The following is an 18,061-nucleotide window of genomic DNA, read 5'->3' as shown; positions in this document are numbered from 1 at the left end:
CAACAAGGATTCTACCTGCACAGGCATATGCCTGCTGGATGTTTGCACCCCCAGAAAGTGACAAAGGCTGTGGGAGAGAGACAGACTGTGAACTCAGAAAAGTTCCTTCTGATTAAACGGATCAGAGGAAAGTATTTGGGGCTTTGAGGAATGGATGGAGTTTGAATAAATATTAGATGTAGGAAATGGCTGGAAATAAAAAAGGCATGAACTCAGAAAAGTTAGTGAATGTTCAAAGTTCAGCAGTGTTTCAGCTGTTTTCTGGATCGGGGGACACTGCAGATGGGCTGTGGGGTGGGGAGCTCAGGGGAGGACTGTAGGTGGATAGAGAGAAATTCTAGGAGACTGAAGACCAAGCCAGGCCCCGGACGAAGGAGTGGAGGTATTGTCTGGACCAAAGGAAAGATGCAGAGTGTGTGAGATACTTCATCTGCTCTTGTTCCTGTAGGCTTTTGGATGGCAGGAGAGAGAGAAACCCCGAAAGGAAGACCGAACTATAGGATTTCTGACCCTCTAGGCATGAACTGACCAACAAATCACTGCATTCGAATGAAAAATAATCAGAAATGACACGATTAAATTGCTTGCCTGAAGTATGCTGGGGGCTCGGATCAGAGATCTGACAAATATGGCAATAAAGAAAATCACATTTTCTGCTGACACGAATTTGTGATGGTGAAATTCATACCTGCGTTGCATCTAAAGCATTTAGCTCTTATTAAAAGTTGGATATTATCGGCAGATGACAGAACAGGAAGATCTTCAAGATGTCTAAATTAAACTTTTCTTTTGCCAGTTAAACTCTTTTTCTCTTTATCTGATTCCACTGGAGATAGAAAACAGATCCTTTTCTCACCCTCTGTGTCTTTGATTATTTTTCTTGTTCAGGGCGATTCTTTTATTCCCCCTCTAGCTTCCTATTTGTCAAACCTTGATCCATTTCAGTTTCTCTATACTGGATGATGTTCAAACTGAACTATAAAAGTATGCCAAGATAATGCTGAAAAAAAAATGGCATTTTAGAAGGTGTATACTCTATTAACCTAGTATACATTGTAGTTTTATTTACTAAAAGTGAAAAACAAATTGCAAGAGATCATAGCTTTTAGACCTCAGAGTCAGTCTTGATCCATCTCATATTTATGAGCAACGTATATGACTTTTTATGGCCTTTATGATGGAAAACATTGTGCCTTCTAGTCTGAGTTGGCACTTACTTAAACTACCAATCTAAATGTTGACTTCTGGATTGAATGGGCCATTATACATTCCAGGCCTCTGAGGCCTTGGCAAATTAGTAAGTGTTTCTTTCATGGCAGAAGTCTTGCAGTTTGAAAAAGTTGTATGAAAATGCAACTCAAGTGTTCCCATAATGTAGAATGATTTTATTTTTAGTTTCTTTTGACAGATCACGAAGCAATCCAACTCCAGTCCCATGATTTCTGACTGGTAATGGCCAAGAAAGAGTGAGGGAAAATATTGTTCCATTTGGGGACAGAGAATATTTATTTGATCTGTTGGTACCTTGATGTGAGATCATTTTCCAGCTACTCCATTTCATGCTCTGCTCATTTCCTGAAGCACGCTTCTTATAAAGGGGCACAGTGATTAATCCCAGTCCTGGGAGAGGCAAGCCCATGGTTCTGATGGAGCAAACAATAGGAATACTTTCTCTTTCCTTCATAAACTCTTTGAACAACCCAGGAATCTACACATTTCACCCAGGAAACACTCTTGAAAGCAGCGGAAAGAATTCAGAGTTCATTCTTAGCACCTTCATGGTCCGGCTGCAATGTTGAGCCTCAAATCACGATCTCTTGAAATCAAGCTAGATTTCCCCGCCATTTATTTATAAGCAAGAAAAGTTGACACTCTGTGTTCTGGGTCTGTCATAGTGTGTGGCTCATTTTCTATGTTGAGGATTAAAGGATTGGTTCCCGCAAATGAAAATATACTGTGATCCCTGCTAATCAGAAATTCTGCAGGTGGTTACATGGCTGAATGTAATATTACCTGTTGTTGGGAGTACTTTGTTAAGAACCTCAGGGGAGAGATAAGAGGAGAAAACAGAAGGTGACCAGCATTTAATAGGTTATGGTCATTGCCTTCATCGCCTTTATTTATTTTTCTGAATTTCTCTCATAATTTCCAGAGTGAGCTGCATCTTCATTTCACTATCTATTATTAAACACACCACCATGGCACCGCTGGTGATTGGGAAGTGCCCTAGATACTGGGAGCAGTGAATGAGAATGTGAATCCATCCTGAGGCTTGGAGTATGAATGAGTGTAAACGCCCTTTTGAACAAGGTACTTGACTTTGTTTTGCAGAAACATAGCTTTTGTTGCCTTTTAAATATCCTTTAATTCTCTCAGGGTGTGAAATCCTCTATTAATTTGACCAGTTTCTGTTACTCAAATCCCCTGTATCCAGGTAGGATATATACCTCAAACACTGCTGGATAATTTCCAAAATGTGGTTGAATGTATATCAAAATTTTCCATTCTTGAAGATTGCTTAGAGGAATCGAAACATACATTTTAACAGATAAAAGGAGTGATTATGAATTATTTAAATTGACAGTTTCAACAACATTTAACTTATTTATTCAATATAGTATTATAGTTCTATAGTACTATATATGATACATATATTATTTAGTTTGTTTTATAATAGCAGCACATGGTCACTTAGGATAAATTGGAAGAGAAAGAAATGAAAGTTATTTTGATGTAGTTTCACACTCAGCAATAAAAACTGTTTGTATTTAAACATATTTTCCCAATCTTGGTATGTTTTTATAACTTGCTTCCTCACATATTTGTAGTGTTTCTCCCATGTTACTAAATATTTTTAAACATGTGCTTTTGTGACTGAATGACTTTCCATTAAACAAAATTGCCATAATTTCTTTAATGCTTTGTTATTACTCATTTAGCTATTTCCCATTGTTTGCTATTACAATCACATTATGGTGAATGTTTTTGTGCATATTTGATTATTCCTTTAGAAATTCGAATAAGAAAAATTCCTGAGGGTTAAATTATTGCATTAAAATATTAACATTTTAAAACGATATACACTGTCAAATTGCCCTTCATAATTTGCCCTGGCAATTTACAGTTTCTTCAATAGTGATTAAAATATGTTTTTTTTTTTAACCAGGATAAATCAGCTCTTCTAATAGAGTTTTTGATTTAAATAAAAGGTGTTTAAGATGTTAAAGAAAGGAGTTAATAATTTCAGAGGCTGTGATAGGTGACAGTGAGATGATAAAACAGAAAACCATGTATAGTCTATTTCCAATTCCTGCCCCTTCAGTAGTTTCTGTCAGTATGAGCTGCAATACCAATAAAAGTTGTTTTTATTGCTTGCTCGCTTTTCTTTCTCTTTCTTTCTTTCTTTCTTTCTTTCTTTCTTTCTTTCTTTCTTTCTTTCTTTCTTTCTTTCTTTCTTTCTTTTTCTTTCTTTCTTTCTCTTTCTTTTTTTCTTTCTTTCTTCTCTCTCTTTCATTCGTTTGTTCTTTCTCTTTCTTTCTTTCTTCTCTTTCTTTCTTTCCTTTTCTTCCTTTAGTTTTTGGTTTTTGTTTGTTTGTTTTGTATTTTAGAGGAAGAATAATTCCTAATACCCTCAGAAAACTTATATTGGTTTCTCAGACCAATAAAGTGTCACAGAAACTCTGATCAGTGTGATTTCTGAAGGACAGTGGATCAACATATGGATATTCAAGAGCTCCTCTTCCACAGGATTCATTTTACACTCTGTTCAAATGTGTCCAGCAAGACTTAAAGGCCTCCCAAACTATAGAAAGATCCTAATAAAAGCCCTAATCACAGATTACAATAGACTCTGCCTTATTCTTTCATCTATTGTCACACCCTGTCAGGCTTTCATTAAATTTCTGTCACAATAAGCCCTATATAATTCTCACACATCCTTCTCCTGTCCCTACCTCTAAGTCATGGCCATGACGTGTTCTTTCCTAGTTCATCTTTTCTCAAACCAGTCTCTGTGACTCCAAAACTGTGCTTAAAATTTGTTTCCTTACAAAGTGTTCTGAATGTAATCTGTTCATTTTAGTCAATTCTTTCCTTAGGGTTTATTATAAAAAAATTTATGTTTAGAAATCATAGGGGCAAAAATTCATATGATTAAATTCTCACTGTTGCAAAGCTCCTGTTTTTATTATTTTATTCTTCTGCTTTAATTTCCTATCCCCAATCCTATTTTTGGCTTGCTCTTTGGAAACCATTCTTATTTATTTAATGAAGGGCCTTTGACAGGTATGTGAACCTTTGAAAAATATACAGTGTTAGGATGTGGATGGGGATATATACTTGACATTGTACAATGGCTTTCATACTCTTTATTGCTTTTCCAAATCAACATTTCATTATTAAGATCTTCCGTAATGCTATATGAATATCTAATGAATTAATTCTGACTGCTACATTGTTTTCTATTGCTGGCAGATACCATATTTTAGTATCCTATTAGATACCATATTTAGTATCAATGTTCATTTTTCTTGTAAGGCTCTCCTGAGCTGCCCCACCTTTACTATCACAAGCAATGCTGTAATCAGTATTTTTATACTTATTTTCTTGTAGACATGTGGGGGAGTTTCTCTCAAATATATATGAAGAAATGGGGGTGGTTAAGTCATAAGAAATAGTAAATGGAATAATCACTCCAATTATTTACTCCTCCATGTCCACACCCTTTTTCATGTAACTTGACAGTTCTGCTTATGTGAAGTGGGGTGTGCTTCCCATCACATAACTTGCTTTGCCAATAGAGTGTGGGCAGAAGAAACAGTGTGCCAGTTCCAAGCCTAGGTGTGAAGACCCTTCCCATGTTTCCACTTGCCCTTTTGTGCCTCTGCCATTGCCATGATGAGAACATGCGCCAGCTGGCCTGCTAGTCAAGAAGGATGAGAAATATCTGGGGAAGACATCAACTCAACCAATACTGAGGCGCCCAGACTAGACAAACCTGCAGCTTGATACAGTCCCCAAGCCTTGTCCAGCCTTAATGAGCTGACTGGCAGCAGCAGATTAAAAAGAGCCTGGTGTAGATCAGCGAACTGCTTCCGCAGACACACAGTGGCATAAAGAATAAGTGTCTACTGTTGTAGGCTCCTGGTGTTCTGTAGTGAATTACAATGCAGCCATGGCTGATTGATAGAGATAAGCACACCTGGACTGCTTTCCAGAATGGCTGTGCCAGTTTATCCTTCCAACAGGTCTGGACAAGGGCTCTTGCTTCCTGTTATCCTTGTCTACAGCATTGGTCATATTATCACATTTTCTAAGTTTTCTTAATATGATGTCATAGCTTATTTCATTTTGAATTTCTTAGAAAAAAATCTCTTCATGCCGGGCGCAGTGGCTCACGCCTGTAATCCCAGCACTTTGGGAGGCCGAGGAGGGCGGATCACGAGATCAGGAGATCGAGACCATTCTGGCTAACACGGTGAAACCCCATCTCTGCTAAAAATACAAAAAATTAGCCGGGTGTGGTGGCGGGCGCCTGTAGTCCCAGCTACTCGGGAGGCTGAGGCAGGAGAATGGCGTGAACCGGGGGGTCAGAGGTTGCGGTGAGCTCAGATCGTGCCACTGTACTCCAGCCTGGACGAGACTCCCTCTCAAAAAAAAAAAGAAGAAAAAAATCTCTTCATACATATATGTATTAACCATATGGATTTCCCCTACTTTCAAGTGCCTATTTATGTCCTTTGTATATATTTTTTTCTTTAGATTGCTTGTTTTATTAGATTTGCAGGACTTCCTCAAATATTCTACATATGAAATCCTTGAAAGTTTTAGGCATTGCAGATATCTTTTGCTAGTCTGTCACTTGTCTGTCAACATTATCTAAGGGTGTCCGTGGACTATTTAATTAATTTTGATATAATTCAGCTTATCAATTCCCAGCCTTCATATGCTTGTGTTTTTTAAAATTTAATCTTTTAAAAGCAATGATTCTCTAAACAAAGATTTCAAAGGTTTTATTCTATTAGCTTTTAACTTATTTTTTTTTAGCTTTCTCTTTTCATACTTACAATTTTAGTACATTTAGAGTTTACTTTTAAATATGTTGTATAACTTTTCATTGGTGTTTGTAAATACAATTTCTCTAAAAATTATGACTCTAAGATAATATGGCTAATTAAAAAACCAGTATATTAGGCGTGAACACTCAACTCAGCACATTTGTCTCTAAAGTTGTCATGTTAGGGTCCCTGTTATATCTACAAATGTTTAAAACCCCTTTGGAACTGCTCCTTCAGAATTTCCTTCAGTGGTTACATAACTTCTTTGAGAATATGCTTAATTGTGAAAAATTGAATCTGGATTTTGAAAATCACTCAAAATAAAGAGATTGATCAATGTCAGGAATATTAATTTTGATGAGAAAATGCATTTCATTTACCTGTTTATGTAAAGTTGTGTGTGTATGTCTGTGTGTGTGTGTGTGTGTTACTTTTGTTACTACTTTCCATAGATGCAATGTATCAAAGTATTGAAGAATATGGACCTGGACTACAGAATGACTGATTCAAATACTAGTTCCAAGGGGCCTAGATCAATTCTATATACCTCAATTTCTGCACAATAAACAAATGTGAGTATGAACTCATTCAATAGAATTATTGTGAGGATGGCATGAGTTAGTAGTGCCTTTTGTGGAGTGAGCATTCATCATAATCATTACCTGAGTCATCCCATATTATCTAAGAGCCTTGCGTCTATGAGAGAAGGCCACTTCCTTAGTCCTACTTATTTGATGATTTTCTTTTTCATGGTTTTTGCTGGCAGCTAGATCCATCTTTCCTTACAACACACTGTAGTGAGCCTGGGGAAATAGCATTTTTCTGTATATTTGTCTTCTGACCCCTTTTGCATTTTAATTCTTTCTTCATCATACACCCGCCAATCAGAAAACAAAATTACTTACACACAGTATAATAACTCCATGAATATTCATTCCATACACTTTTGAGGCAAACAAGTAATTATTTCTCTGTCTCTCAGACTTAAGAGTTTATTCTCAGCTTGCTGCCCTTAGCACTCTCACAAACAGGTAAACACAGTAAATTTTTCTGTGATAGTTGGTAACCATCAGCTTCCATTAGCATGTGTATAAAATGTGCAACAGTTGCAGCAGAATCCTATTTTTAAAATTTTGTCAGCTCCTAAAGGAATAAATTATAGCTTAAATCCAATATACAGCTCATAGGCCCTGGCATGCCACTAAGCAGTATTTTTAACCTTCAACAAAAATAAAACATTCCCTCAAATTCAGGATATTGTATCAGAATTAATGACTTAAATAGACATCTTATATTACTAAATTATAGGCAACAGTACCTACCCCACTGATTCCTAGTTATCAGAAATAGAATCCTTTTACATATTTTCTGTGGCTTAAATTTTCACCCTTCTTAATTACCTGCTTTTCCACTGTTGGCAGGCTTGTAGGGACAATTAAGTGCTAAGAGAATTATGAATGTTAAATTGGAGAAACAACTTGATGCTAAAGAAAGGGGATTAAAAATTACTCTTTTTTTCTGGAATATTTCTCAGTTTTATTTGTCAAAAATAGAAGAAAAGAAGAGAGGACAAGAGAGTACAAGAACAAAAAAACCAAAAACAGAGCTTGACAAAACCAAGTTTTCATGACATGCTTGGTTAGGACTAGCATTGTAATCTGAGACAACACTACGTAAATCATTCATTCCAATAATAAAATATGGGAGTATGACCACTGGCCTTATTCCCATCAGATCTATGTTGTAATCATTAAAGATGAAAGTGATCAAGGTAGACCCAGACTCTGGCTAGATTACCAGAGGAGGTAGTGGAGGCAGTCTGGGGTGTGAATGAAGTTGGAAGCAAGCTGACATCTGAGAAAGTGAAAATGCTCTTCTGGCATTTTTGAGGTACTCAGATGAAGGAGCAGGGCTGAAGGGCAGCAAAGGTATATGGGTGATAAAAAGTATGGGGCAGAAGAAAAACAAGCTCATTGCAATCATCCTTCTACATAATCAAAATTAAAGATGACCGTTTACCAAAAAAGAAGAAAGTTGGTATGAAAGTCATGATGCTGAGTTCATTTTTATTGCATGCAAGAAATAAGGTGACAGGTTCAGAATGTAATAATGTATCAACAGGATCTGGCCCCAGTAGTTTTGTTGAGTATTGGCAGTGATAAATGATTCAAGACTAATGCCATCAAAGTAAATAGCTTCTGTTTCCATCACTGACTTTGTACATACTCAGGTGGCTCTGTTAAAGAGAATTAAATGCACAGCACCATATGGGAAGAATTATCTTGAGTTTTCTTTATGACTGACAGTAAGATAACACATTTTAACATGCAGGTTATGTTCAGACCAGTGAAGGTTAGGGTCATGAAGATTTTCTTTTAGATATTTGTCCTTATTTTAGAGTATGATGTTATAGCGCTGAGTAAGTTAAATATAGCCACTCCCCAGCAATACCTCAATCTACCACCTTCCTAATACATACATTGGCTTAATCTCTTCCTGAAGATTACATATATCTCAGGAATAAGCACCAACACTTATGATGCTGTTTATTTGGCATCAATCATCCAGCTCCTTAATAAAGCTCATCCATATTCAATTCAGCCTATGGGAGTCATACCACATTGTCAGCCAGAATATTAATATTTCAAGATATAATCTGATATAGATCAGAAGGCACTATGAGGGCAACTCAACAATTTACAGTTTCCTATTTATTCAGTACAGGTGCATTGTACTAAGTGTAACTAATGCCTCATGATGTTGTTTTCTTAGATCAGAAATTGTTGGAATCAATCAGTTATAAATCTTTAAGTCTGATTAGTTGTATACAAAATCAGGGTAATTCTGTAATGTGAACCAAATTACCAGGTTTTTGACCATGTAGTAATATATTTCACATTCATGGTAGACGTATATATCCTGAGCCTTTTTCAAGACTTTTTTTGTCTTTGTAGAAAAAGGCAGGAAGGAAGACAGGAAAAAAGATGAGGAAGAGAGGAAAGAAGATAGGAATGAAGACAGGAAAAAAGAAAGGAAGGAAGAAAAGAAGGAAGGAAGGAAGGAAGGAAGGAAGGAAGGAAGGAAGGAAGGAAGGAAGGAAGGAAGGAAAGAAACAATTGAATTAACTTCACCCTTCTTTCCCTACCACACAGGAGAAAAGGAGAATGGAGTTAAACCTCAAGGGTTAAAAAGGTAGACTGAAGTCTGATTAAGACTACTATTACTCGGCAGCTGGTATCAGCTAAAAGCAACAAGTTTTCTCTCCTCTCTCCCACCCCATTACTTTCTTCTTGCCTGGGTCAGCCTATAAGACTCAGCACAAAACTCAGATTGGCTGCTTTGATTTGCTAAAGCAAAGACTGGTCCTCACTGAAAAAATATATATATATATATTTGTGTGTGTGTATATATATAATATATATGTGTGTGTGTGTGTACATGCTTATGTACTTGAGTCTAGTTGCAATATCTGCAATGTGATTACTCTGTTTTGTAAATCTTATAGTCACAATTACATACGTGCATATGTGCTAAATCCTTCCTTCCTTTCCTTCCTTCCTTCCTTCCTTCCTTCCTTCCTTCCTTCCTTCCTTCCTTCCTTCCTCCCTTTCTTCCTTCCTTTCTTCCTTCTTTCCTTCCTTCCTTCTTTCTTCCCTGCCTCCCTCCCTCACTCTCTTTCTCCTTCCCTCTCTCAAACATTAATTAAATATCTATTGTATTTCAGGCAGATCCATGACTTCTGGGAGCACACAATCTAGGAGGAACATAAGCATGGGAACAAATAATTAAAGAATAATGCAATAGTATAGTGAGCTATATTGACTGATTGATTGAATATGTTTGATGATCTCCACAAACTTTAGCCTGTTTGAGAGGCTGTTAGGTCTCAATTCAAGCATCTTAGAGACACTACTAGTGACCTCAGGATACTGATGCCATACAGAATTAGAATAAAGAAATTTATTGCCATCACAACTGTTTCCTATACTTGCACTCTTCAATTGTTACTCCAACTAGTGGATTGTAGAATAAATCATCATCAAATGATATTTAAAACCTTGTATTTTATTACTAATGCACCTTGGAAACTATGATTAAATTGTGTTGAAAGTGAAACTAGAATCTTCAGGACTAGGATGCTGTAATCATCATTTTAGTGTTTATTACATTTACGTTATTAGTGAATCAGAGATATGACAAAAACCTCCAATTTATCAGAAAAAAATCATTAAAAATTGCAACTTTGAAGTTTCCAAGACCCATTCCCAATCTAAACAGGAAAGAAATGAGAGAGCACAGTGTTTCCAAACAGTTTGTAATGGGAAATCTGTATAAAAGTATTTACATAACCAAGAGAAGTGCCTAGAGAAAGGAGGAATTTGCAGGTAAATTAATGCAATGGATTCACAGAAAAAAAATAAAAGGGGACTATTGTAAAGCCCAAAGGTGCACTTTACAATGAATAATTCCATCAAAATTATGCATGCAAATTAGATCAATTAAAGTGGAAGATGCTCAGTCACATACTGGTCTAAGAGTTAACAGTTGTGAGAATAGAACTAAAACCAATTCCAATTGAAATTGTCGAGAACATCCCAGGTTGAAAACAAAATAATTCCTAAAGGAACAAGAGTAAGTAAAAGCGTTATTTATTTTCTTTCTTTTTGTTTTTCTGAAGGCTGACATTAGAAAAAAATATGCATATTTTGTCTGGCTATTTGTACATTTCTTTTCTCCCTGAACAACAAAATAACTGAGTGATACAAAACATAGACAAAAGAAAAACCAAAAAAAAAACATAGAAGAGAAAGGCACAAACCTTTTCTAAGGAATACAAAAAGGCCAATCAAAAGTAGGTCCAAAGTGGTGAGCCTAGTTTTATCAAAAATTGGAGATGACCATTTATTCACCTGCTTTTTGTTAGAATTTTTCTATACTCACTGAAATCAAATACTTATTCTTAATTAAGGACGTATAAGAGAGAAATGTGAAAACTAAACATGTTATTTTAAGAAAAAGCATATAGATAAGGTGAACTGGTTTGCATAGCAAACTGTTTATGACTCAGATGTCTATGGCATCGAGAGCATTCTTCTAGTTTCAGATGGACTTCTCTATTTCTGGTCAGCTGTAGGTCGAGTAGCAGCTCTGCCTATGTAGGTAGGGCTTTCTAGCAAAATCAGGCACCAGCCCACTTGGAGACTGGGGTGCTTCAGTTCTTCTCCACATTGTCCTTCGTTGTGCAGCAGACTAGCCCAGGCTTGTTCTTAATGACAGATGCAGTAGGTTGAGACAGTGGAGGTACTCTCTTAAAAACCTAGGTTTGGAACTGGTGTGCTGTGGCTTCCCCCATATTCTGTTGGTCACACAGGTCAGAAGGGCATCCCAGATTCAAGAGGTGGGGAAATGGACTCCACCTCTTGATGGGGAGAGTTTCAAAGTCACATTTGCAAAGGGCCATTCGAGAGACGATTATTTGGGCTACCAATGTAGTCAGTTTCTCTACACAAGAGATAAGCAGCTTTAAGGGAAACAAGACTTTATTGTAGACAAATTATTATAGGCTAGCAACATCAAAACCATTGCCCCACAAAATGACTTGTGCTGGGAAAAAAAGAAAAAAGAAAAAAAACAACCCAGCAGAGAACGAAAAGCGAACACCGAACCACAGAACAGTCTGTCCTTCATTACTCGTTCCTTTTAACTAGCATTATCTAATAATCACAAGAAGCTTTCCATGTTGTTGGCTTTATGCCATACATCTAGCACAGTAAAAAATAACACTAGGTAACATTTATTAAGCACCTATTATTTACTAAGTAGTAGACTATCTGTATTACTAATCTCATTTAATCTTTAAAATGACTCTCTGATGTCAAACTTATTAAAAGAGAAAAAATGAAGGCATGGGGGAACTTATCAAAGAAAGCACCCCTAATAAGTAATAGAATTTAAATCCAGAGTTATCTGAAACTCAACCACATGCTTTTCTTTATGTTTAACATGAGTGTTTAATTACATAATTAGAAATCTGCAGTATTCACTGCCTCTTCTGGTAACAAAAAGAATGCTTTAGCTTCATGGTCCAGGTGCCTTACAGGGGTCAAAGCCTAAGATGGTGTGTTGCTATCTTCCCACTTCAATTATTGGTTCACCTGTGGGATTCTGACTACTCAATACTCTAGAGTGATTCTCAAGCTCCTTCTAGGATCAGTGGCTCACCAAAGACAGGCCAGCAGAGGTCAGTCCTGGTGCAGACAACAAAGAAGTGCTTTGTTTCTGTGGAGAATTTAAAAGCAATACTGAAACTACACCTTTCTTTTTTTTTTTTTTTCTTAATCACCACCTGCTGGCAATTCTAAACAAGGGTAATGAGAAAATACCCCTCCCTATCAATCTGTCTGTCTCTTTCCCCAATTTGGAATGTGTTGAGTATGATTATTGGAATGAAGATGCTAGCTTCTTTTTCTGAATTCAAATAGAGAATCCAAGGCCCCAGGAATTGTTGACAGTTCTCTTGTGAAAAAATTTGGACCTGTTAGTGCAGACAGCCCAGGGAAGTGGAGCCCAGATGTGGATTTGTTGACAGTCCACAAATGAATCAAGCCACAAATGAATTTGCATTGGGCCTATACATTTTCAGCTTATCTGAGTGATTTCCCTCTTTTTAAAGACTGGTTTGTTTCAGAAATCCAACCAATAAATGAGATAGCATCATTTCTCCTCCTCCTCCTCTTCTTCCTCTTCCTCCTCCTCCTCATGCTTCTCCTCCTCCTTCTTCTTATGCCTCCTCCTCTTTTTCTTCCTCCTTCTCCTCCTCTTCCTCTTATTCTTTTTCATCTTCTTCTCCTTTTCTTCCTTTTCTTTCCTCCTCTTCTTTTACATGGGGTCTTGCTTTGTCACCCAGGCTGACTTCATTCTATTTTAAAATCAACTACTAAGGTAAAGCTCTCTTTGGCTACTATAATTTGTGCTTATCACTCAGTTTCAGCAACCATTTTCTGTAAAGGGTTAGAGAGTAAATATTTTATGCATGTATGTAGTGTTAATGAAATTCTAATTTAATTAATTAATTAAATATCTACAAGTATATTTATAGTCTCTGTTACCTGCTAGTCAACTCCTCCATTGGAGACTGAAAGCAGCCATCAGCAAAATGTAAACAAATGATTGTAGATGTATTCTAGTAAAACTTTGTGCACAACAAAATTGGCATTTTATATATGTGCTTCAAAATATTTTCTTCCTCTGATTATTCCGCCAACCATTTGTCATTGTAAAAACCGCTCTTAGGACGCAGACTTCACAAAACCAGGCAAGCTATAGTTTGCTGCTCCTTGTATCAGACCATTTTAAGTATTCATAGACACATGTATCTATGAAAAATAAGTACTGTTGCTCTGTGATTTTGCAAAATATAAATTGTATATATATATATAGTATATATATACCAATCTAAAACATGCATTTATAACTCAGTAAAGGGTTTTTACACATTTAACTGTTAGTCCAAATCCTCCTTTTTAACTGCTTCCTAATACGGAATGCTTAATATTGATATACTAATAGTTGATGCTTTATACTTATAGTGATATAATACTGGTAATCCTAAGAGATAGGTTGCTTCCGTCTTTTGTAGCAAACATTTTTACTCAAGCCACCTTATTCCCAGGCACAGTACTTTTTAGGGTACATGCTCAATTGCTACTAGAAATGTATTATGCACATTTTAAATTTTAAACCATATGAGACTATCACATTCCTTACACCCTCACAATTGACACCATTAAATGTTTTAATATTTTGACAATCTGATAGATGAATGTTGTTTGAATTTTTATTTCCCCGAATATTAGTGAAGTTGAATACATTTATGTACCTGCATTGGCCATATGTATTTTCTCTTCTGTGAATTGGTCATTCCTTTTTTTGCTAATTTTTTATTGCACTACTTGTCCTTTCCTTATTGATTTGTAGGAATTCTTTATATATTATCAATGAAAATCTTTGTCATTACCTTGCAACTATTTTCTCCTAGAATGTCTACATCTATTTATTTGATTAGTATCACATTTTATCAATCAGAAATCCTAACACTTGATGCAGCCAAATTTATCAATTTTTAGTGTCTTATCCCAAGATCTTCCCTGTTTCAAAAACAGAAACATAATCATTTATACTTTCTTCTATTATTTTCTTGTATTGTCTTTTATATTTAGGTATTTTTATTCCATTCAGAACTTAATATTATAATTGCTATGGAATAATATAACTGTTTTTTTTTAAATAACTAGGCAATCATCTGAGAAGTACTTGTTGAATAATCTGTCATTTCTCCATTAATATGAAATGCTACATCTATCATGGTCTAATTTCCCAAATATGCATGGGTCAATTTCTGAATTATCTTTTTAATCCTTCTGATGTATTTGTTTATGCCTTAGCCAATTCTACACAGTTTTAATGACAATACCTTATCATATACTTTAATATCTAACAGGGAAAAGCCATCTTATATTATTTTTAAATATTGTCTTGTCTATCATCATGCATTTACTCCTATACGTGAATTTTGGAATTAGGTTTTCAACTCCCATGAAAAATTGTATTGGGATTTTGTTTGGGATTAATTGAATTGATATCTTAATAGGATAAGAATTGGCAGCCAAAATACTGAGTTTAGGCATCTATAAATACGGAATATCTTTTCATATATTAAAGGGCTTTTAAAGGTTCTTCAGTAACATTCTGTATTTTCCCATGGATTAAAAAAATTAACTGGTTATATTTCTAGCTATTTTGTCAGTTTTGTGTCTATTGGAAATGACATATTTTTTCTTATTATGCTTATTGTATTATAATTGGTTTTCTTATTATATTATAATTAATTATGCAAGTCTCTAGACAAGCTATCAATGTTTGTACATAAATGATTTTGTCTTATAATTTGCTATCTGAGATGATTATTTGCTATCATTAGCTATATTTGACTCCAGTGTTTTATGTGAATCATAACATAAATTTAGTAGCTTGCTATATTTTCCTATACTCTGTAATGATTTGTGTAAGTTGGGAATTCCATGCTCCTTGAAGGTTTGTACATGTCATTTGTAAAATAATTAGGTCTTAGTAAGTTTTGAGGGCCAGGACATACTTTTAAGTTGTGATTTCAATATATTTGATTGATTATATTCTACTCAGATACTCTACTTATGTTGTGATAGTTTTTATCATTTAAACTTTCTCAGTATATCATGCATTTCAACTTTATTGGTTTAATGTTACATGTATGATCTTTACTTTTTAAACCTCTATCTTTTGTGCAGTTATATCCTAGACTATTACTATCTTTCTTATAGTAGAAAATCTAACTTTTAAGAACACAAAATTTAATTTGTACTTTATATTCAATATCAATATTTAACCAGCACCTAAGTCATCTTTCTCAACAGGAGATTGATATGCTTTTATTTCCTTCTCCTTTCTCTCATTTCTTCCTCCTACCTCTCATGCCTGATATTCTTTGGATTATTTTTTCCCAAGTGGCTACTGAAACTTATTTTTACATAGAATGTATAACACAAATCCCAGTTATTTAAAATTATACACAGAACATAAAAAGATGGTCACAAATATTAAAGATTATCATTGGCAAGGGTTCTGGTTAACTTTCCTTTTTATGTTTTTGTGTTTCGAATATCCCCCAAAATATCAATACTCAATTTTTCTTCATGAAATATATTGGCTCATATCTTTGATCTTCATGCATGAAAGAATCAAATACAATAAAGGAGACAGAGAATCCACTTGTTAAACACACTGATTAAAAACTAATACTTATTTAGAATTAAGTTTTACTAGCTTTTGCATGGCATTGTTTCTTTCCTCTGCTTCTCCTGAATTCATTTTTCTGTAATTGGAGTATATCACCTAGTATTTCTTTCAGAAAGAGACTTTCTTTTTTTTTTTAATTTATTTATTATTATTATACTTTAAGTTGTAGGGTACATGTGCATAACGTGCAGGTTTGTTACATATGTATACTTGTCCCATGTTGCTGTGCTGCACCCATCAACTCGTCATTTACATCAGGTATAACTCCCAATGCAATCCCTTCCCCCTCACCCCTCCCCATGATAGGCCCCGGTGTGTGATGTTCCCCTTCCTGAGTCCAAGTGATCTCATTGTTCAGTTCCCACCTATGAGTGAGAACATGCGGTGTTTGGTTTTCTGTTCTTGTGATAGTTTGCTAAGAATGATGGTTTCCAGCTGCATCCATGTCCCTACAAAGGACCCAAACTCATCCTTTTTTATGGCTGCATAGTATTCCATGGTGTATATGTGCCACATTTTCTTAATCCAATCTGTCACTGATGGACATTTGGGTTGATTCCAAGTCTTTGCTATTGTGAATAGTGCTGCAATAAACATCCGTGTGCATGTGTCTTTATAGCAGCATAATTTATAATCCTTTGGGTATATCCCCAGTAATGGAATGGCTGGGTCATATGGTACATCTAGTTCTAGATCCTTGAGGAATCGCCATACTGTTTTCCATAATGGTTGAACTAGTTTACAATCCCACCAACAGTGTAAAAGTGTTCCTATTTCTCCACATCCTCTCCAACACCTTTTGTTTCCTGACTTTTTAATGATCGCCATTCTAACTGGTGTGAGATGGTATCTCATTGTGGTTTTGATTTGCATTTCTCTGATGGCCAGTGATGATGAGCATTTTTTCATGTGTCTGTTGGCTGCATAAATGTCTTCTTTTGAGAAATGTCTGTTCATATCCTTTGCCCACTTTTTGATGGGGTTGTTTGTTTTTTTCTTGTAAATTTGTTTGAGTTCTTTGTAGGTTCTGGACATTAGCCCTTTGTCAGATGAGTAGATTGTAAAAATTTTCTCCCATTCTGTAGGTTGCCTGTTCACTCTGATGGTAGTTTCTTTTGCTGTGCAGAAGCTCTTTAGTTTAATGAGATCCCATTTGTCAATTTTGGCTTTTGCTGCTGTTGCTTTTGGTGTTCAGAAAGAGACTTTCAATGTTAACTTTGAGTGTCTTTGTATGTCTAATAGCCTTTCATCACCTTCTCGGTTGAATGATCCTTTAACTCACGAAGTTCTAGGTTTCAAATGATTTTCCATCAATGTTTAGACAATGTCACAATTGGTCAAAAAGGAAAGGACATTAAATTCCACATATTATTTGATCTGAGATGACATAGAATAATTACTACTTATATTATCATAACTTGCATTTACAGAGCAGTTGCTCTGTTAGGAAAATAATAATAAATACATTATTTGGGTTATTTCATTTATTATTTATAATTACACAAGGTAGATATTGTTAGTTATCCAATTTTATAGGTGAAAAACAAACACTTAGAGAAGTGAGGTAATATTGAAATGGAAATAGAAATTATATAATAGAGTTGGGAAACACATAAAGGTAGTTTGATTAGTCTGACTTTTTTTAAACCTCTACTCCCACTTTCTGGAAGAAACCACCTGTAGTTTAATGTCATAAATTAAAAAGAAAAAAGATATTTTATTTTAAAATTGGGTAAAATGATCAGTGTGGCCATGCAGTGTTCAGAGTATATGCCTGCTGTCTTTTAAGACTGTCTAATTTTGAAATTATGGTTGAGCACTTGACATTGGCCTCTCAGTGGAAGAAAAAGTCACAGGAGCAAATCAGCCAGATCTTTTTGGTCAGCCTTGGCCATCCTTTCAGTTGATTATTGCTATAAAGGTAATGAGGCATTCTCAATGACAACCTAGTTAAAATTCTTGTAAACAAGTGCAAATTTACCTTCAGGGATGGTAGCCCATATGGGTCAAATTACCTCTGGAAAATTTATGATTTTCCAAAGGAAAGAACCCAATTTGAAAGAGTATGCTAAGTGGCCTGGTAAGTGACACATGTCTTTATGGTCTTAACAAAACCAATTCTAGGATAGTGGAAGGAATTCCTAGTCAAGAATTTCACAGAAGCCATTTCT

At 35.4% G+C, this 18,061-nt stretch overlaps 1 long non-coding RNA gene across 1 annotated transcript in view; it reads left to right on the top strand.

Moving 5' to 3' along the window:
* Window positions 1-18,061, top strand: part of LOC105475521 (uncharacterized) — a 185,680-nt gene that overhangs the window by 124,181 nt on the left and 43,438 nt on the right. The window contains exon 4 of the long non-coding RNA XR_983416.2: window positions 2,153-2,310. This is a non-coding gene — a long non-coding RNA (uncharacterized lncRNA). The remainder of the gene's footprint in view (window positions 1-2,152; window positions 2,311-18,061) is intronic.

The sequence above is a fragment of the Macaca nemestrina genome, chromosome 4 (genome assembly GCF_043159975.1).
Source record: "Macaca nemestrina isolate mMacNem1 chromosome 4, mMacNem.hap1, whole genome shotgun sequence".
In the NCBI taxonomy this organism is placed as follows: domain Eukaryota; kingdom Metazoa; phylum Chordata; class Mammalia; order Primates; family Cercopithecidae; genus Macaca; species Macaca nemestrina.
The sequence above is the reverse complement of the archived record's forward strand: the minus strand, read 5'-3'. Positions and strand labels throughout refer to the sequence as shown.